This window comes from Panthera uncia, chromosome D2, assembly GCF_023721935.1.
Source record: "Panthera uncia isolate 11264 chromosome D2, Puncia_PCG_1.0, whole genome shotgun sequence".
NCBI lineage: Eukaryota > Metazoa > Chordata > Mammalia > Carnivora > Felidae > Panthera > Panthera uncia.
The window spans coordinates 79,440,784-79,462,133 of NC_064818.1; positions in this window are offsets into that span (position 1 = coordinate 79,440,784).

Genomic DNA, 21,350 nt, shown 5'->3' on the forward strand with positions numbered 1-21,350 from the left:
GGGTGATGGGTATTGAGGAGGGCACCTTTTGGGATGAGCACTGGGTGTTGTATGGAAACCAATTTGACAGTAAATTTCATATATTAAAAAATAAAAATAAATAAATAAATAAACAAATATTAAAAAAAAAAATTAAATAAATAAATAAATAAATAAATAAATAAATAAAATGAGCATTCATTCTAAAATGGTGAAACCCACACAAGGCCTTGTCCCTACATCAGTGGGCCCCATATGGCTGAGCTTTGATATGGACAGTTGATATCCCTTCTGCCAATGGCCATCGCTGTCCCCTGTCACTTCTCGGTCAATAAGAGAATGTCCTGTGCTTGCATCATGCCTCTCACTGTGCTGCTCAGAACTGCCCTGGGAGCAACCAAAGGGCAGCAAGGAAAAGCCATCCACCCTGGCATAGGTGTGGGTCCTCTCCACCATCCCAGAACCCTCCCTTCCTCTCCTTCTGCCTTCTGCCCAGAACCTGGCAGTTTTGTAACTGCCATACCGGGCCAGTGCCCAGTGGGACCGATCTAAAGGTGGGTCCCAGGGGGAGGTGGCCCATCTCTGCTGCATCTAAGCACCAGCCCGTTGGCTGAAAATCCCAAGCAACCAACCAACGAGCCTTACCTCATTCCTCCATGACACCAACTTGGCAAAGTGGGGATATTTGAGCTAACAGCATAATCCAGACTTGATTTCCTGGAGCAAGCAGGTCAGGAATATTTTTCTTGGAGCTTATTAACAACTCCTGGTCATACTTTAAATACATGGTGGGAATTCTACTGAAATTCGACCCTCAACAGTTTCAGGGGAAGTACAGCCTTATGTTACCCACACTCGATTAACCATGTGAAATTAGAACCGTGTGATGTTTGGATCGTTAAAGTTCTTGGTCCTTGTCATGTTTTCTCACGATAGCAGCTTATATGAAGTTAGGTTGTCTGAAGGTTAAGTTTATAGTATTTGCTGTTAACAATCCATGTCGTATGTCTATACGACCAGTTCATTTGATTCCCCCCAGACAATCTCAAGTTTGTCCTTTGAGCAAAGCCACACATAAAAGAGAATTTTCCCCTTCTCATTGGACAGTTCTCATTGGCCAGCAAAAACCACTTTCAGCATGAAATAAGCAAAGCCCTCCCCGCCCCAGACAAAGTGGGTAAGACTCAGCCTAAGATGAAACATACCAGTGAGTAGAGCCTTCATTTTTAATTTCTGCATTTACTCGCAACAGGAGGAAAACCGAAATTAATTTTCCACTTTAGTTCATTGGCAAACTATTTTTCACTTTGCTGAACGTTCAAGGCACAGTGATAAATGGCAAATAATAAGCCTCCAGCGCTCTCAACGCATGGTTGGAGGCCGCTCAACTTAGCCTTAATGGACACCAGTCACGTGGGCTTCCGTCTGGGATGAGACCTTGCTACTATGTTTGGCTCTGCCTTGCAATGGCCTTCAGTGACACCAGAGGACCAAGGTCTCGAGCCAGAGTTACTTCGTGGATAACCCCCAAATACAGCTCATCACTGAATAAGAGACAGCAGCCCAGCCGATGTTTGGCGACAGCTGAGGGACCAAGGCACCTGCCCTTCCATACTGGGGCAAGCAAACGATTTCTGCCAAGGGTCAGAGGGTAAACATCGTAGGCTTTGCAGGCCACACGGCCCCTGCTGTAACTACAGCTCTGTCACTACGGCACAGACGTGGCCGTGGACAGTGTGAAAACCGATGGACCTAGCTGGGTTCCGCTAAAACTTTATGGACACTGAAATGTGAATTTCATATAATTTTCACATGTCACAAAACACTTGTCTCTTATTGTTTTTCAACCACTTAAGAATGTAAAAAAAAAAAGTTCTTAGCTCAGAGAGCTTACAAAAACAGGCAGTATAATTTTCTAGGACAGGAGCTACAAAGCCTGTGTACAAAGTGCATCCCTCAAGCCCTCTGGAATAAACTGAACTCTGGCAGATAATTTAGGACACGCGCATGATGTACTGGCTTTTACTCCGGCTGCTCTCAAAAAAGTGTTCAGAGTGGACAAAAAAAAAAAAAAAAATGAGTCAACATGTGTAGTCAAAGATATCAGATCTGCCGGGGAAAAAAAATCGGGAGATGTGGAGGGAAGAATCTGAAAAGTACACTGAGAATATAATTCATAGCCTGCCGCTGGTTCCAAAGGGTGGGCCTCGCCCTCTAATTAATCTTAACGGCAGCACCGCCTGCTTCTGCTCACAGAACCGCGATGAAAATTCACCGTGCGTTTCACCGAAGCCTACGTGAGGCTCCAACACCCGGGGAAAGGGTGCTCTGCGGGGAGGCCAAATTGCCAGTGGCCAGCTCGCCAGGAGGGACTCCGCAGCGAGCGCGGGGAGCATGGTCGGGGACCCGGCAGGCGATTGCCCTCTGTCACCGCTGTGCATGCCGCTGCCGGGTTCATTAAGGTCTGCGCTCCGGATGGGGCGGTTGGGACTGTGGCATTTCCGTGGTCCCGATGAAAACCGTAAAAGCAAACATTCCCCCTCTGTGCTACGGAGAAAACCGCGGTGTCCGCAGTGCGACGAGGCTTGGATGTGACTGGCAGATGTCACCTCCTGGAGCCTGCCCCCCCCCGCCGCCCCCGCTGGGCATTAAACACCCCGAGAATCAATGCCTGGTTGCAAGCGGGAGAGAAGGGCAGAAGGGCGCAGACCCAGGCCAGGCAAGCAGCAGGCAGAGATGTCTCTGGATACAGATGGGGAGCCAGGCCCCTCCCCCGGCTCCCGCTGTGGCCCCGCTAAGCACCCATCAACACCTCCAGATAGGATGCCAGGGAGCCCAGAGAGGTGTAAATTTGGAAGTTAAGTGAGAAGGAAACCCCTACCGAGAGCTGAATTAGGAGGGTAAAAGCTGTGACAAGGAAGGTCCCTGCAATTAGGAAAAGCCCTCAGGCCTGGGATGAAGCATTAATTCCTGGCAGGGAGGAGCCAGAGGGCCACCCCCCACCCCCAGCGGAGGTGCTGGCAGGCTAAGTTGCAGGTGGGTGGTGGGTGCCTTCCCAACAGTGCTGTGCAGAGCACAGCCCAGAGGGGCCCTGAGGGCGGGAGGGGAAGGAGGCCCTTCTCCCCACAGGATGTTCTGCCCGCACCCACAGCTTCCTGGACCCAAAGGAGTTTGCCCAGTGGCCAGCCTCCCCTCCCCCGGCACAGTGACCGCGAAGCCCAAAGGCCTGGCACACCCAGGACGGACAGCTGCCAGGGACAGGCATCTTTAACGGACGCTCCCTGCATTCTTCTTCCAGAAGCTCCAAAGGGCTAGCCCAGGACCGGAGCCCCTGGAGACATTCTTCTAAACAGAACCCTCCTGGGTCTCTGCACGCCGCCGCAGACCCACCAGATGGGAATTCTGGCTCCATTAATTGCTACCTGTGCCACCCCGGGTAGACTGGGCGACCTTGCTGACCTGCAGAGTGGTCTACCTGTCAAATGGGCACAAAGCAACCTGCAGGAGCTGTTCGCGGTTCCGCCTCCCCCTGCAGACAGGGACTACTTTAGGTTCAGAAGTCACCTCCAGTGCTAACGGGCATCAGTTGCATGGTTACAGCCAATATGCTAAGAGCCTGCCGCAAGGAGCCCTATAAGCCATCTGAGAGCCAGCACCATCCAAGGAACAAAGCTGCCAGAGGTCCCCAGTGAAACCACCAGGAGCTTCCCTCCTTTGGTAATTTACCAAATGCACGTGACGCCATCGCCAACGTGGGGCTGTGGTTTCCTCACTTTGCAGAAACGGAGATTCCCAGGGACTAGGACGTCTGACTCGGCTCCCTCCTCAAGGCCACTGGCAGGGTGTCCCACGGACGAGCGGCTTGCGAGACACAAGCTGCTGCAGCTCTCCCCCCCCCCCCCCCAACTCCGTGCTCAGTGGCATCGTGTGGACGTTTTGGAACCTGCCACGGTGGGAGCGTTTGCACCACAGAAAGGGCAAATACTACGATTCAGGGTGACTCCTCCTTCTCGCTGGTTGTTGTTACGGAGGGACCAGCCCGCCACCGGACCTGCCCGGGCACTGCGGCATACTCCGTGGAGACAGCAAGCACATCCAGTAGCCTGGCTGTATGGGGCCAAACACAGCAGACCCTGGCCCACAGCACGCGTGCCACATATCTCCCATCTACCATATGACAGGATTGGCCCCGAGGCCCCAGCTCCCACTCCAAATGGACAAGTGGGTCCAGGGCAGCGCAAGTAGAGATCTGCTTTGGCTTTACTAGGGTTTTTACCAGGAGCCACAAATGGCCAAACGCAAGTGCTCACTAGATGTACAGCTGTGGACAGGAGAGCTGTGACCTCCCGAGCCCACTTCCCCGTCTAGAAGAGGGGGACACTCATGGTCCCTTCCTCAGAGGGCAGTTGTGAGGGTTAAATGCGACCACTTAAGTTGCAGCTGTGCGGCTGGCATGGGGCCCCGTGCCCAGCGCACACTGATGGGTGTGGCAGAGGGGGGCTGTGGCGACAGGGCGCCTTGCCAGCCTGCACTGGCGTCAGCTTGGAACAGGAGGAACTCAGCCCAGGCCGTCCTGCTGAACCGGGTCTCTGCTCGTTCGCCTCCAGTGACACTGCTTGGTCCTGAGACCAGAACAGCCGGCCGCAACAGCTGATCCGCTGACACGCACACTATCAGTCATGCCGCTGACACTTGCCAAGGGTCAGCGAGATACAGTCCCTGCCTTCAAGTGACTCACCATCCGGCACAGGGGCCAGAATGCTGAAGTCAAGGACAGGAGAGCTCAGAACAGGCCTTGTCCACCGCGCCACTGCCGACCTCTGGGCCGGAGCGTTCTCTGTGCGGGGCCATCCTGTGCACTGCGGGGACTCAGCACCATTCCCGGCCTCCACCCACTGGATGCCCCAGCCACCCCAGTTGTGGCAGCCGAAACTGTCTCCAGACAACGGGAAACTTGCTCCGATGGAGAGCCGTGGTTTAGACAGACAGCTGTCTGCTCCAGGGGCGGTGGGGGCAGGGGTCTAAAGCACCAAGCTCCACAGAGCTCTGTGCTCAGGAGAAATCTAGAAATACATCATCAAGTGTTGGTGGTGACATTCCTTCCCACACAGAACATTTTATTTTATTTATTTATTTATTTATTCTTCACATTTATTCACTTCTTGAGAGACAGAGACAGAGCGTGAGTAGGGCAGGGGCAGAGAGAGAGGGAGACACGGAATCCGAAGCAGGCTCCAGGCTCCGAGCTGTCAGCACAGAGCCCGACGCGGGGCTCGAACCCGCGAACCGCGAGATCATGACCTGAGCCAAAGTCGGACGCTTAACCGACTGAGCCACCCAGGTGCCCCTCAAACTGAGCATTTTAGTATCATTGGGCCCCTGGAAACATCCATGTGACTAACAAGGTTGAAACCCCTACCAGACTGCGGTAAGCATAGGAAGATGGTCCAGAGGTGATGTGGGTTCTAAAGGCCAAGACCTACAGGCAGCAAGGGTGGCCTCCACTGAGGTAGCAGCAGGGACAAAGTCCCCTCCACAGGGGCCATTCCCCTCCCTCCATCCCAAACACAAGCCAACGATCAAGCCTCAAAACCATCAGTGAGCAAGAGGCCTGGCTGTCGGAGGGGACAGGCCTGTCCCAGCAGCAGGAGGGCTGGGTCCCGTCAGGTTTCGCGTCCCGGGCGCCCGCCAATGCCTGCCTTGCTGTTGGCACACCAGCGGTGTTCGCTAAATGAATCCTGCCACCCTTCCTTGCTCAGCAGACAAGGAAACCACGGTTCCCAAAGGGACTCTCCCAAGTTCTCGGAACACGTCAGCAGCAAACAAGGGTGGGAAGGGGGACAAGAACAGCGACACCCAATGGCCACCTCCACCAAGCACGCACCAAGGGCTGGGGCTGGGCTAAGGGTATTGAAAATGTCATTGTATCTTGTCTCCAAGGCCCCCTACGAGTTAGGCGTGGGGTTATTCCCTCCACCGTCTGTGGTATAAGTGAGCTGTCAACGTCCCACAGACAGACAGAGCCACAGCTGGAAATGAGACGTCAGCAAAGCCCGCATTCCTGACTCCAAACCATATATACCTTCCCGCTACGGAGGAGGCGATGGACCCGTGGTGCCGGATGAAGGGGAAGGCTCCCAACCACCCCTCACCCTCACCTCTGCCGGAAAGGCCTCCTTCCTACACACACTCGGAGCTCTCGTCTCCAACAGGAAAGAAAGGGTCTGCCTTTTGCAGCCTGGAGGAGTCGGCTGGTGGAAACCATAGCAAACCTCCCCCATCTCACGTAGGAACGGCCAGGCCTGTTCCACATCCACTCTGGCACACGACTGGCGTTGTTCTCGCTTTCCTCTGCTTCCCACTCGTGTGTGGCGTGACTGCTAAGTGGTCTCCCCAAGTCATCCAGTTCAAAGTGAAGATAACTGTGTATTGTCTCAGTTATGAATTTAGGAATAGGAGCCTAGACCCAAGGTTTAAAAATACACACACACACGCGCGCGCGCGCGCGTGCATGAAAGATGTATATATCTTTCAGACTAAGTGCATCAATCAATTTACTGTCACTCCCCCTAAAAACAGGGCCCGTGTAAGCAGCCCCAAGCTCTGCTTTAAAAAATGTCCTTCTGCGTCAGCATCTGGAAAACTGGCATGTTTCCAGGGAAACGGGAAACTTCTCACCACTCAGCGCTCCCAGGCCCTGCACTGGGCTGCTTTAAGGCACTTCAAAGCTCCTTGTCATTTGAACAAATTGGAAACAGAAAACAAAGAGATGAGAAAAGAGCCATCCCCGTGCAAGCAGTCTCCATTCCGGGGAGGAAGCAGGGTCCCGGCAGCCTTTGATGTGGCCCTGTGGCCACATTCCTCCCTGAAAGCTCCAGACACGGGTCCCAGCAGCCTCCCCCCACCCCCCACCCCGTCCTTTGAGCCCCGCCAGCCTGGCAGACACTGGCCTCAGCGGTGCAAGAGGAACTGCGGCCACGAAGGAGGCTCTGGTTAAAATACGTCTCGCCCCTCCATGCCTCCCCACCATCTCACGCCATCTCAGCACCCGCGTCGAAGGCCATTTCCCTTTCTGTGTCTCTGCGCGTCTTCATGCTCCTCAGGAGTCATTGTCGCTAATTCCCCTCAATAGCCTGCGCGTGGATGAGCCGGCCAGCCAGATGCAGGCCTGAGAGACCGCCCAGAGCCAGAACGCCTGCCTTCGGGTCCTGATGCCGGCTCCGGAACGCAAACAGGTGTGACCTCGGGGAGATTATTTCGCCCATTCCGGTCTGGTTTCTTCACCTTTTAAATATTCATGATCATAATACCGACATGATGGGCTTACTGAGCGGCTCAGGTGGAATAACTGTGCTTGAAAGACAGCAAGTCAACAATTGATGTTCTTCGTTACTTTTTTTAGTTCAACTACTATTAATTGAGGGCCCCTATGGGTCAGGCATCGTGCTCGGTGCTGAGACAGAATCGCGAAGGGATTGGAGTGAATCCATGCCCTTCAGGAGGCAAGAGGAAAGGGGGGGGGGGAAATGGGAAAACGTGAGAATTACTGTTAAGACTCGGAAAGTTCTATGACGGAAATCCCAAGGGGCTGAAAGAAAGGCTACGAGGCAGCCTCGCAGGACCAGAATGGGGCTGGCCTCTCTGAAGAGCTAGCTGAAAGGCGGGATGGGCTCAGCCGGAATAGAAAGGGAGCACATGCAGGGAGGATCAGAGGGGAGGAGGGACGGATGACCTCCAGGTTCCCCACTGAGGCAGGAGGCTGGAGAGAAGACTGCAGGCAGGGCAGAGGGTGTGGGAAACGCCACTTGGACATACGCAGACCGAGAGGCGTATTACCCAACCTAAGGTGGCACCGAGCGCAAGCAACGGCAGCCCAGAGGAGAGCCCAGGGGGACAGAAGTACCTGGGACTCTCGGCAGAAAGGGGACACAACAGCCACGGGAGTGTGTGAGAGACACAGAGGAGAACAGAGTCAGGGCTGGGTCAAGGAAAGGAGGTTGACCAGCAAAGCGGACCCCAAAAGCCGTGGTGCCAGCGAAGCGAGGAAAACCAACCAGGAGAAAGTTTCTTGGGCCGAAGGGAGACTGTCCTCCGCAGCTAGGAGGTCAGGTAACCCCGGGGCGGAGTGGTGCCGCGTCGCCGACCTCGCCGGGGGCAAACGCCAGGCCACAGCAGGAGGCGTGTGCGATGTGCACTTCTGCCCAAGGGGAAGCAGAGCACCGGAGTGGTTTCTCGGGAGAGATGTGTGGTCGAGAAAGAATCTTCCTCTAAATGGGACGTGGCCGTATGCCGATGGGGACAGCCCAGGAGAGAAAAGATGAGTGGCGTATGAGCCATTGTGCGAGCAGCGGCAGGAGAGACCCTCCTCACAAGGTGGCGGAGAAGAGAAGCCGGGCGGAGGCTTAGGTCCCAGAGGAGAGACGGGCAAATTGCCCCGGCCATAGAGAGAACGTGCTGGTTTTCTGTCGCTGTGTGACAAATAAACACAAGCCTAGGCCTCAGAAGGGCGGTGTGTTCCCTCACGGTCACCTCAGGGCAAAGTTGGGCAGAACCGACCGGGCCCTCTGCTCGGTCTCCCAAGGCTGAAGTCGTGGTCAGCCAGAGCTGTGTTCTCCTCTGGAGCCCAACGGCTCTTCCATGCTGAAGAGAAAGGGCTTCAGCCCCACCCTTCCATGCGGTAGCGGGACCGAGGTCACCGTTGGCCGGGGGTCACTCTCAGCTCCTGAGGGATTGTCTCGGGGCCTCGCCACGATGCCCCTTCATCTCCAAAGTCAGCGAGGAGGCGCTCCCTCACATCAGAATGTCTCTGACCTCAGGGAGGGCCTGAGCTTTTTAAGGGTTCGCCTGATTAGGTCAGGCCCATCGAGACACTCTCCCTTTTGATTCACTCGAATTCAACTAATCAGGATCCTAATCACGGGCGTGACATTCCATCTTGCTCACAGGCTTGGCCCACACTCACGGGGATCATCCAGAGCATATGTCCAGGAGGCTGGCAGTCTTGGTATTCTGCCCACAGAAACAGGGAAAAGGTGGGGAAGGGCAGCAGCGTATTTGGGGGCTTGGAGTGGGGAAGAGGGCGATTTTGCAGCTCCCAGGGTCTCTTTCCCAGTGCAACACGAAGCACGTTTGTCTGTGAGGAAGGTGGAAGGATGAAGCGGCCCCACTGGCAGGACGAGGGCTGGGGTTGGTGCCGACTTGAGGGTGTCACAGGTGCCGTGGGTGCTGGCGGCTGGAGAAAGGGATGCGTGGCCAAGCCAGCGACAAGCAGTTCACTCTGGTCAGGCTTTGCAAAGAGGGAGGAAAAAACCATCTGGGAGGAACAGTGGGGCACAGAGGGGTCCCCAGCGTGGGCGATGGTACACGGGAAAAGTCACGGCTATGGGGGAGCAGAAGGACAGGGCAGCCACGGGAAGGAACAGGGTTCTGGAATTGGTAGCACTTGATGCAAAAAACAACAACAACGACACCAAAAACAGCTCTTCCTGGCGTTCACTGAGATTCCTGCCGCCTTTATGACAACACGAGTTCTGACAATAAACCGTTTTTGTGTGAAGGAACCTGAGTGGGTTTCTGTTTGTTCCTTATCACCCGGAAAGCCCGCCCACCCTGGCCCACGCCAGGCTTTGTGTCGGGCACAGAGGGAACGGAGCCACGGGTCCTTCCTCCGAGGATCCCACAGCCTGATGCAAACTGACCTCAGATAATCATTGTGCTGGTCAGACCAAGACAGAGCACGACGGGGTATGAACCAAATATGTATCCTGGCAAAAAGCTGTGGGAAAGGGCATGAACATAAGAAGTCAGGGTGAGCGGAGAGAAGGGTGTGTCTTGGGAAAATGACAGGCGAGGGGAGCTTAGTGGAGGCTTGGAGTCCCCTGCTGCAGGACAAGCTATGGCCCACCCATGCTAGTGGCTGACCGTGACAAACACGGCACCAAGACATTACAATAGATGATCTTGTCATTGTCCCCACGAAAATCAACCCTTGGCACATGGAATCCAACTTTAGAAGGAGCCCCAAAACTCCTGAAGTATTTCTGAACCACACAAAAAAGCAGGTATGTGCCATTTCCAAGAAGAAGAAGGAGAAGGAGAAGGAGGAGGAGGAGGAGGAGGAGGAGGAGGAGGAGAAGGAGGAGAAGGAGGAGAAGGAGGAGAAGGAGGAGAAGGAGAAGGAGAAGGAGAAGGAGAAGGAGAAGGAGAAGAAGAAGAAGAAGAAGAAGAAGAAGAAGAAGAAAGGAAAGGGACGCTTCCTTCTAGGTGGCAACCCAGTCCATTGATGGTGGCCGTACTCAAAGAGTCACTGTAATCCTTGTGAACCAGAGGCAACAGCATGCATCTAAAGAAGTATTTCTTTAAAAATTAAATAAAGCAAGAGCTCTCTGTGAGTATTGGTGTTACCCTGCGTGCCGAGCTCGGCACTAATCATATTCTACTTCATTGCAGACCCTGGTTTATGCTGCATTATCTCCCTTATTTTAATTCCTGGGCACAGCATACTTCATGCCCGCAGACTCAGAAACTCCTCAGGGCAGGGACTTCATTAAGGTTTGTGTCAATCAAGGGAGAGTTATGTGCATTTTCAATAGCACCGTGAACTGCCTGCCTTTCCTCCTGTAACTTCCCACCATGCCCATTTGTCCTTTAAGATCCAGAAATCAGATGCATTGAAATGGACCCCCAGAAGTTCATATATTATTACCCAGTTAGCACAATTTCGTGGTACTATAATATAAGGCTCAATGATTTTTAGGCCATAAAAGGAGTTACTTTAAAACTTAATTAGGAAAATTTAGAGAGTATGTAGGATTCTTACTGAATTTCTGAAAACTTGGAAGCATGCACTGATATTCCTGAGATTTATCGAACGGAAATCCCGGAAAGGGTTTTGTGAGCTGTTGCAAGATCATTCTCAAGCGTGCTATTTCTTACGGCTGCACCAAAGGCATCTTGCTGAAAAGAAATAAGAACCCGAACAAGAAGCTCCGTTCCCCCGAGAAGGGAATCCATATTACTGTCTCACTCCTGCGGTCTTCGGGGAGGTCCCTGCGCATCGTCTATGTTTCATTACACCGGACACAGCTGTGTTCTTCTCCACCCTTCCATTTCTCTCTTTCAAACGAACGTGATCTCATTTAAAAGGAAAGAAAAGTAAAACTATTTGAGTCATAGAGGAATCTTTACCAGGACCCCAGAAACGTCGTGGTCCCACTGGATCTTGTGCAGGGAAGCCAGAGACCGCAGCTCCAATGCCATTTCCATCCCTTTGCGCTACACAAACCCAACCCCGGCCCACAGCTTTGTCCACTTGCATTAAAATAGACGTGCCTGCCTGCAGGAGATCGTCAGGGGAATAAGTGTTGGGTTTGGCTCCAGTCCCTCTGAAGGAAGTCAGATCAGAAATGGAAAGGCAATTTGAAGACGCAACCGGTGAGCTCAAGGCACCGGGCTCCAGACCCGCAACGTCCTTCTGGGGACACTGAGACTTAGAAGCAAGGGTGAGTGATCGCTTTTCAGAGACAGAAATCCTTCATTTCACCCTGAAGGGGCTCCCACAACCTCACTGCAAACCAGGGAGCGGATGAGACTCACCAGGGCGAGGGCTCTCTCAGGAGCACTAGGACCCAAGGCACCCAGGACCGGGCCGGACCGGATGCTCCTGCTGCCAAGACCCTGGGCAGTGCGGCAGGGAATCACCTGTGTCTCAGCTCAGAGGAGGCCCAGGTGGGAGGCAGCACATGAATAATGAACAAGCTCCGCCTCCCAGGATTAGCATTCTCTTCAAGCCACCCAAATCAAGTATCCTTTTCTCTTCTGGGCTTGAAAGGAGAAGGGCAGCCTCTGCCCTCGGGCTGGAGATGAGCCAAGGCACCTGGGATGGCAGGAGCCCACACCTGGGTTCACCCTCCACCCACCACACCGGTGGTTCACCAACAGCCACTTAAAAGGAACACCGCCACGGGGGTGGAGGTGGGGGACTTGGGACCCCGGGCACGAATAGCCCCCACACTTGAAGCTTCTGTCTCCCAGAACAAGGGGGTGCTAAGCACATCCATCAGGACAAGTAGTCAGGCCTATGTGCCAGCACCTAGAACCTGTGTCACCTCAGAGAAAGACCCGTCTTAAGATGGTGGACAGGTCAACCTCAATTGGCCGTGTGAGTAGTGCCCTGATCTGGCCTCTTTTGTCAGTAGCCTCGGCTCCAGAAATACCCCACAGGACCTACATTCACACTACGTGTTTGCCCACCTCTGAGCACACAGGGGACTTCCACAGTCCTAGTTTGCCCTTGCCTTCATCTCCCTTCCATGGGCATCTTCTGTGCAGATTCCTGCTCCCCTTTCCTGGCTCTGAGGAGTCTCAGGGAGAGTGACTCCGTCCAGAATTCCCCATAGCTTGGCCCAGGAACCTCTGCTGTTTGCCCGCCTGTCGTCAGCACCCAACACCAAGTTTACACAGAAGCACTTAGAAAGTATTTCACAAGTAGGGGGTACCTGGGGGGCTCAGTAGGCTAGCGTCCGACTTCGGCTCAGGTCATGATCTCACGGTTCGTGAGTTCGAGCCCCGCGTCGGGCTCTGTGCTTACAGCTTGGAGCCTGGAGCCTGCTTCGGATCCTGTGTCTTTCTCTCTCTCTCTGCCCCTCCCCTGCTCGTGCTCTGTCTATGTGTGTGTGTCTCTCTCTCAAAAATAAATATTAAAAAAAAATTTTAAAAAGAAAGTATTTCATAAGCAGAAGGATGTTTAAATGTTGCCTTTCTAACCCTTAATAAACAGTGGTTGCCATTTTGAAAAATGTGTTCAAATTCTACCTGTTGGAAGCAGTGTGTGTGTGTGGATGGCGTCATGAAGAAAACAAATTCAGTCCTGTCCTAGGAGAACTTATTTCATTTTAGTTTAGTTTTTTAGTTTTTTTAGGTCCAAGTATACCGTAGGTCACTTTGTTTTAGCGAAAATGCATTATGTTCCTTGTTCCATACAAATGCTACTGATCAAAGACTTCAACAGTAAGAAATGAAGCCTTACAGGTATGAAAAGAGGAATATTTTAATAATCTGAGAAAGAACACCCTTCAAAGCTAGACCCCAAATCTGAAAGTCATGAAAAACTGAAAACTTGGACTATGTGAAAAATTAGAATGTTCTGCTGCATGGTGACAAAAACACATACTATAAACAAAGTCAAAGGATAAATGACAAGCTGGCAGAAAGATATTGAACATTCATATGTTAGGCAAAAGATTAATTTCCTTAATGCATAAAGAGGTCCTACAATCAATAAGACAGGGATCAAAACCAAAGAGGAAAATGGACAAAGGACATAAATGGGTAGGACATAAGTGGGTAGTTCACAGGGAAGAAAAAAATTATAAGTGGCTCTTAAACATATGGAAATATGTTTAACCTCACTATAAAAAAGAGATACACGTTATGACAGCCTGAAAAGCATATGACAGGACAAGAAAATTAGAGAGCAGTCTTTCTCTTGAACATAAAATCAAAAATCGTAAACAAAATATTAGTAAATCAAAGCCAGCGATATGTAAAAAAATATATAAAAATACATCAAGATCAAGTGAGGTCTATTGCAGGAATATAAGTGTGGTTAAACATTTAATAAATCAATCTACACTTAAAAATAAGAAATAAATCTACATAATATACAGCATTTGCAAAGGAAAAAAAAGAAAAATAACACAAAAACCTTGAAGATGTAAAAATAATGTGACAAGTGGTATAAAAACATCCAGACCAAATTTCATTCTTGATGGCAAAATAGCAGAAGCTTTCTTTCTCTCTGAGTATCAGAATGAGATAAATGTGCCTCCTACAGCCACCTTTATTCAACATGGTACTGGAGGCCCAACTCCATAAAAGAAGTCAAGAAAAAGAAATAAAATGCAGAAAGATTAGAAAGAAAGAAAACTCCACTTAGAGATAACATGGCTATATATATAGAAACCTAAAAGAATTTAAAAAAACTATTGGAATTAATAAGTGAAACTAAGAAGGTATCTGATTGTAAGAGAGCAGGATACAAAACTTGATTGCATTTCTATTTACTTTCAATAAAGAAATAGAAAACAAATTTTTTTAATTATGTTATTTATCATAGCATACTTTTTAACCCTAGGAATAAATCTAACAAAATCCATGGAAGACGTCTGGGCTAAAAACTTTTAAATATTATTGAAATAGTGTAGACGCTAATAAATGGAGAGATATACTATGTTCATGGAACAGAAGACCCTATATTTAAAGATGTCTATTCTCCCCAAATGGACCCCCAAATTCATCACAATCCCAACAATATTCCAGCAAAATTCCAGCAAGATTTTTTTTTTGTTTTTGTTTTTTTGGATATTGACACACTGATTCTAAAATTCATAAGGAAACTTCAGGTAATCTTGAAGGACAAAACTCTATCAGACATCAAAACTCATCATAAAGTAACAAAAATTAAGACAGTGTGATACTAATGAAAGAATGGGCAAACCAGTGGAGATGAACAGTCTGGAACCTGACCATCACCTGATTTATGACAAATGTGGTACATAATGGGGGAAAAGATGGTCTTTCAGTAAAAGGGACCAGGTCAAATGGGTATCCAAGCAGGTTGAGTGAATGTATCTGGACCCCTATTTCACACCACACAATCAATTATATCACAATTATATCAATTCCAGATGGTCAGGACCTTAATGTGAAAGGTAAAAATAAATAGAGCTCCCACACAGGCAATAACATCTTGGTAACATCAGAGTAGGTGAAAAATGTCACAAACAAAAAATAACTCCATTATTTGTAATGCATCCATAATGCATAAGACGTTAATAAATTGAGCCATATTAAACTAAGAAGTATTCATGAGAAGACATCAGTAAGAGGGTAGAAATACAATCCGCAGAATGGGAAAGGGTATTTATAATACACATATCCAACAAAGAATTCGTGTCCAGAGTATATAAAGAATTCCAACAAATTAGTAAGAAAAAGACAAACGACCCAATTTAAAATGGGCAAAGGACTTAAGCAGGCTTTTCACAAAACCAAATATCCTAATGGCTTGTAAACAAAGGGAAATGTGCTCACCTTCATTAATCATCAAGGAAAGGCTAATCAAAACCACCAGACACCCATCAGAATGGTTAAAGGAACACAATTGCAGAATGGCACATGTCCATGGGGCTATGGAGCCCTTGGGATTCTCGCACAGTGATGCTGGTTGTGTATATGAGTAAAATCGCTTTGTGGAATTCTCTGGCATGCCCTATGAGCCGCCAAGTCACTCCCGAGTATTTGCTCAACAGAAAGCCTTACGTCTGTTTAACCAAAGACCTGTATACATGTATAAGTGTGTCCAAAACGGCCCCAAACGGGAAACTATTCAAATGCCCAGCAACAACAGAATGGATAAATTGTACATTCGCACAAAGAAATCCTACTCAGCAATGAGAAGAAAGGGACCACAACAACATACAATAATATGGATTATTCAAACACGGTGTGTGAAGGAGGCCAGACGCGAAACGTACACACTGCTAAATTCCATTGGCACAAAGTAAAAACAAGCCAACCATCCGGCCAGTGTGTTGATCCCAGGAAGGGGACACAAGGGAGCTTCAGGGAGGCTGGTCAGGTTCTACGTCTTGATCTGAGTCCTGGTTCCATAGGTGTGTTCATTTTGTGAAAATTCATGGAACCGGATGCTTATGATACGTGCATTTTTATATAGAGATAGTGCACTTCAATTAAAAGTTTTTAACAAGAGTCAGTTCTGCTCTTACGGGCAGGTGTTTAGTGCCAGCTGCCCGGGTAGCGACCACACACATTGCGTTCTTTTCTCTAAGGAGGCAGTGCCACTGGGTCAGACTTATCAACCGCTCACATACAGGTGTTTCAGCGAGATTTCATTCGGAAAGGGTTTCACAAATCTATATTTCACGATGCAATTTTACACTAAGCAAATTTCACTGAACTCTGTTCAAAGCAAAGACTGTTTGAAACTTGGGACAAGTTTAGCATGTGTCTTATTCACCGCCAGGAAGGACAAAAACAACACAAAGTTTTTTCAGGCGTAGTCTCTTATTGAAATCTACCATCAATGGATTGCAAACTCTTTCACATACAAGTATATGTCGGTGAAGTAAGGGGGAAAAGAGCCAATTCTTACCGAGCACTCACACGGAAGGTGTGGTTACAGGTACTCGCATGTGTGAACCCACAGTTGTCCTCAAGACAACCCCATAGTGTAGGGTTATCATTAGCTCCATTTTACAGATGGGGAAGCTGAGTGGTTACGGTTTGTTTACAATCACAGATCTCTGACAGGAAGCCGGTGAGAACCAAACCCAGGCGCCTGGCCCCTGTACTCATGATTCTACCTGGGAATAATCTTTACCCACAAAAGTGAGTCTGTGGGTCTTGGCACGCCATCAACACGCCCCTCCTGGACCATGGCAGATTTCCTAGGAGGGGACACCTGATCAGTGGGAACTGATCCATTCGCTGGCCAGCGTCCATAATCTGATGTCAAAGCTAGCAAGTAAGAGGAGAGGGGGTGAGATGCGTTAAAGTGAACGCCCACCTGAATTCTTACTGCTGGGGTCCCAGGATGCCCTAGCTCTCTTCCCAGGACCTGGATTTGCAACTTTTCTTTAGATCCTAAGAGATTTATCTTTTCTAATAAACCTCTTTGTCCAAAATCTAACTCAAGTTGGTTTCTTTCACTGCAGTGGAAAGAAAGAAAGAAGGAAGGAAGGAAGGAAGGAAGGAAGGAAGAAAAAAGAAAGAAAGAAAGAAAGAAAGAAAGAAAGAAAGAAAGAAAGGAGGGAAGAAAGAAAGAAAGAGAAAAAGAAAAAGACAAAGACTATTAAGATGAGAGGCTAATCCTCTACTTGCCCGTGGTAGAAACAAGAAGTGGGTGTGTGAGTGTGCACACATGAGTGTGTGTCCGGGAACGAGTACTTCCGGACAGATTTCCGCCCTCCCTCCATCCCATCCATTAGGAGCCAGTTCCACTGTCCATCTTCTCCCACATGTTCTCCATCCTGTTTTTCCGACAGTCATGAGTGGCATTTACAGTTGTTACAGGAGGCACTGATGGCGAAACTACAGGTGTCCGGCCAAAGAACTCACTCACAGCTTGGCTGAGAAATAACCCGAGTTGCACTGCAGAGTGAAAACCCTGAGAATACGCTGAATCTTCTGCTCTTGCTTAACTAGGACCATCCCAGCTCAGCTTCCCTCCTCCCTCCTCCGCCTCACTTAGTTCCTTTGGCAAAATGAAAGGGGCAGGAATATTCACGTGGGTCATTTTTTTTTTTTTTCCGGAAGAACTCAAAGGAACTGAAAGGAAAAAGCCCTATTAATGGTGGGAGCTCCAGTCCCAGAGTTCCTTTGACCAGCAGGGGTGCACCAGGGGAGAACAGACAGACCCACTGGCCGTTTTCCCGGGAGCACATCCTTCCGTTGGCATTTCCAGGAGAGAGGGCTGTAGAGGTCTGTCCTGGGGTGTAGAATCCCAGGCCAGCCGGTCTGGCCCCAGAGCCTTCCGTCTGCACCGTGTAGCCCTGTGGGTGGTCTGGGGTGCTCTCCTCAGGTGCTCCTTTATCGTGTCACTCATATTTCCCCTCCCCTCCCTCCTTACAGGCAGATCTTTGCCCTGTGTTCTTTCACAGGATGGTTTGATCATCCTCTTCACGGGCACAAAACTGACGGCCAGGGTCGAAAACAAACAGGAGCTCACATCTGCCAGTGTTACACACAGACTGGCGGACAGCTAGCCCATGTGGCAGCATAACATAGGATCAACACCTCCTTCAAGTTTTGAAAATTCCCCACGTGGTCAATCCTAGACTCATTGCATGGAACCTTACTACGGAAACAGACGAAACTACATTTCCCAGCATACTTTGCTGCTAGGACGCAGGCATGGGACTCGGAGGGCCACCAATCAGATCCATCCCTGCAGGACCTCGATTCAGAAACCACTACAGATGGAAGCTCACGGGGCCTCTTACTGGGACACGGGGGCAGCATCCCAGTCTCAGAGGGCAGCGCGATCTTGAGGTTGGCAGACGTTGACAGCCAACATCTATCCGTAGCAGGGACAGTGAGCTCCGGGAGGGAGGGAGCCGGGGGGGACACAGCAGCTTCCTGGCTCAGCTGCGTCTCTTCTCCCAGGTTGTTCTTCGGTGTCTCGGGAACTTGTTCCTGGAGTCGGCCTGCAGCCTGCTGTCGGGGCTCCTCTGGGGATGTCCCTTAATAAGTCCCCTGAACTGGCCGCGGGGGACTTTGTGGTCGGCAACTGAGAACCCTGGCCGATGCCCCAGGTGTGTGCTCAGGTGCTTTGAAAGGATGGGGCTTCTTCCCTATTCCCACGTCCTCGCCAGCTTCTACCCTTTTGACTCGAAGCATGCTGCTGACTACCTCACTCTGCTTCCCTAACTGATCGCTTGTGATTTTCCTTTATCCTTTTCAGTAATTCTGATGAAATCCAAGGACACCTACTAGGGCTTCCATAGAAGGTGTGCAAAACAACAGGGTGTAGGCGTGCACGTCTGCAACCTCGTGCAAGACACCAGCATTCACTGTGCAAAGTATCTGCTGCGGAATAGCAAGGGGGGGGGGGTGGTACTCCTTTCCAGAGTTAAAAGTGAGACAAAGCCCTTCAACTCACGTGAGAGAGGGGAGGACACAGGTATAACAACGTACCTATGGAAATGAATGAGGAGATGTGCACCTTCTGACCTGCTACTCTGTTTTCTTCTCATGGCTGTATGTCTTTCCTATTTTCTATACATCAGAAAAATGCCATAATCAAGGGCATCCCGTGGTACCTCCCGTGATCTCCGGGAGCGAGCCAAAAGTCTTGACTTAACAGGTGTACTGGACCACTTAAAACTTGAAAATACGACCATGTACGACCCTTAGGAAGAGGGGCTGATACCACAAAATCACAGATCAAGAGACTGTTCCCTCAAACAGTTCAATGTCATTCTACAGGAAGGTTTCCCAACCTTGGTTGACGTTACTGACATTTTGGGCCGGATAACCCTCTATTGTGGGGGCTGTCCTGGGCACTTGTAGAACATTTAGCAGCATCTCAGGACTCTACCTACTGGGACCCCACCCCCTAATTGTAAAAAACAAAGACGTCTCCAGACATCACTGCCCCAAAGCCCCTGGGGACAAAATCACCCCTAGTTGGGAACTACTGCTCTAGAGGCAGAAACAATAGGCCACTTTGCCAAACCAAAGTATGGAAATATGTGTGTGTGTGTGTGTGTGTGTGTGTGTGTGTGTGTGTAGTAACACAAGTGTTTGAACTCAAGGAATAATATTTTTCATCCAAAAACCCAAGAGTTGCACATTAAATCTCAAGGTAATTTTCTTTTATCCCTGAAACATTTAGAGAGAAAAAATCGTTATGAATTCTAATACAAAGAGCTCAAAAAATCTCTCCACCTCAAAGTCATCTCCCTCTAGTTGAGACTTTATGTCGAAAAGAGATTCTGGGTTGTTAAAAAGACCCCTTATCCAACTTTACATTTCAGGCTTAAAAGCATCGAATTTCTATTCTTAGATTTCGTTCTGTTTCATATTTATAAGGCTAGGCATTATCAGTTCTGTCCTTTTAAATAATCACTTCTTGGCATTATGCTGCTCAGGCCGGAGCCTGGCACGGCGGGCAGTCTCGCTCGGCGTCTGCAGGGAGCGGTGGCCTGTCGAAGCGTGAGGCCTGTAAGGACAGAGGACTCGGGCTGGCTCCGCATCTGAACGTGCCGCAGCTGGCCAGACTGCCGCACGAGGTCCCCCCCGGCTCTTGCAGCCACGATACCCTCTCAGGAAAGACGGTCCAGGTGCGTGCCTCCCTGGTGCCCCACGGGCTGGAGGAAACGATCAACCACACGGAAAACCACTCAGTGCTCTGCCCCAGAAGGGAACCCACCCCCACCCTCCAGCAACTACGGCCACCCTTCTCTAGATCTGTCCACCATACCTGGTGAATGTCTCCACCTGCCAGGTGAGGCCCAGGACCAAGAATGGAGTCACGCGCCCGCCGTGGCCGTGCTCGGCGCCCTGTGGGAAATGCCACACGAAGCTGCCTGGACCTGTCTGCCCGTAGCAGCCGTTCACTGCTTTTGTTTGCCCCGAGTTCTGTCCCTCTCCTGGTGGTAACAGTAGAACAGACCCCTGCAGCCTGCTCTCAGAATCCAGCTGACCTGGGGGTCGCGGACACTCCTGGAACCCAGGGATGACGGTCAAGGGTTATGACTGCTTTTTAGAAATCTAGAATTTTAGGGGCACGTGGGTGGCTCAGTGGGTTGAGCATGGGACTCCTAGTTTCAGCTCGGGTCATGATCTCATGGTTCATGGGTGTGAGCCCCACGTCGGGCTCTGTGCTGACAGTGTGGAGCCTGCCTGGGATTCTCTCTCTCCTTGTCTCTCTGTCCCTCCCCTGCTCTCTCTCTCTCTCTCAAAATAAATAAATACACACAAAAAAATTTTTAAGAAATCTAGAATTTTATTTTATTTTTGAATTTTAGAAGAGTATTGCTTTTTTAAGAAATTTTTTTAAGAAATCTTTTAAATGTTTATTTTTGAGAGAGAAAGAGACAGAGCACAGCAGGGGAGGGGCACAGAGAGAGGGAGACACAGAATCGGAAGTAGGTTCCAGGCTCCAAGCCGTCAGCACAGAGCCCGACATGGGGCTCGAACTCATGAACTGTGAGATCATGACCTGAGCCAAAGTCAGACGCTTAGCTGACTGAACCACCCAGGTGCCATCTTTCTTAGAATTTTTTATAATTCTCATGACCATTCATCTCAATCCCTGAGAGACACTGTATGATGTTTGTGCATTTGGGTCCAACAAGACATCCCTTACCCCTCCCATCCTGTACAGGTGCGTGCACGCACGCACACACACACACACACACACACACACACACTCCCCCCCAGGATGGCAAACATTGCCTATGGCCAAGGCAGCCCCTGGAGGAGCCTGAGCAGAGGAGCACATGTGGTGCTGGATTTCTACCCAGAGGTGCTCCTCCCCGCAGAGGGAGGGAGGTGGGGCACCAGACTGGAGGCAGGACTGCTGCTGGGATGCTAGACTCCAGCGGCTCAGGAGAAGGATAACAAAGATAGGCATCAGGGTGATGTTTCAGTCTTTGAAGGTGGGATTTGAGCATAGGAAGGAAGGAAGGAAGAAGGAAGGAAGGAAGGAAGGAAGTTGAGGAGAAGGGAAGGGAGACAAGGAAGGAAGGAAGAAGAAAAGAAGGTGAAAGACAGGGAGAGGGAGCAAGAGAGGGAGGGAGGGGGGAGGGAGGAGGAAGGGAGCGAGAGGGAGGGAGAGAGGAAGG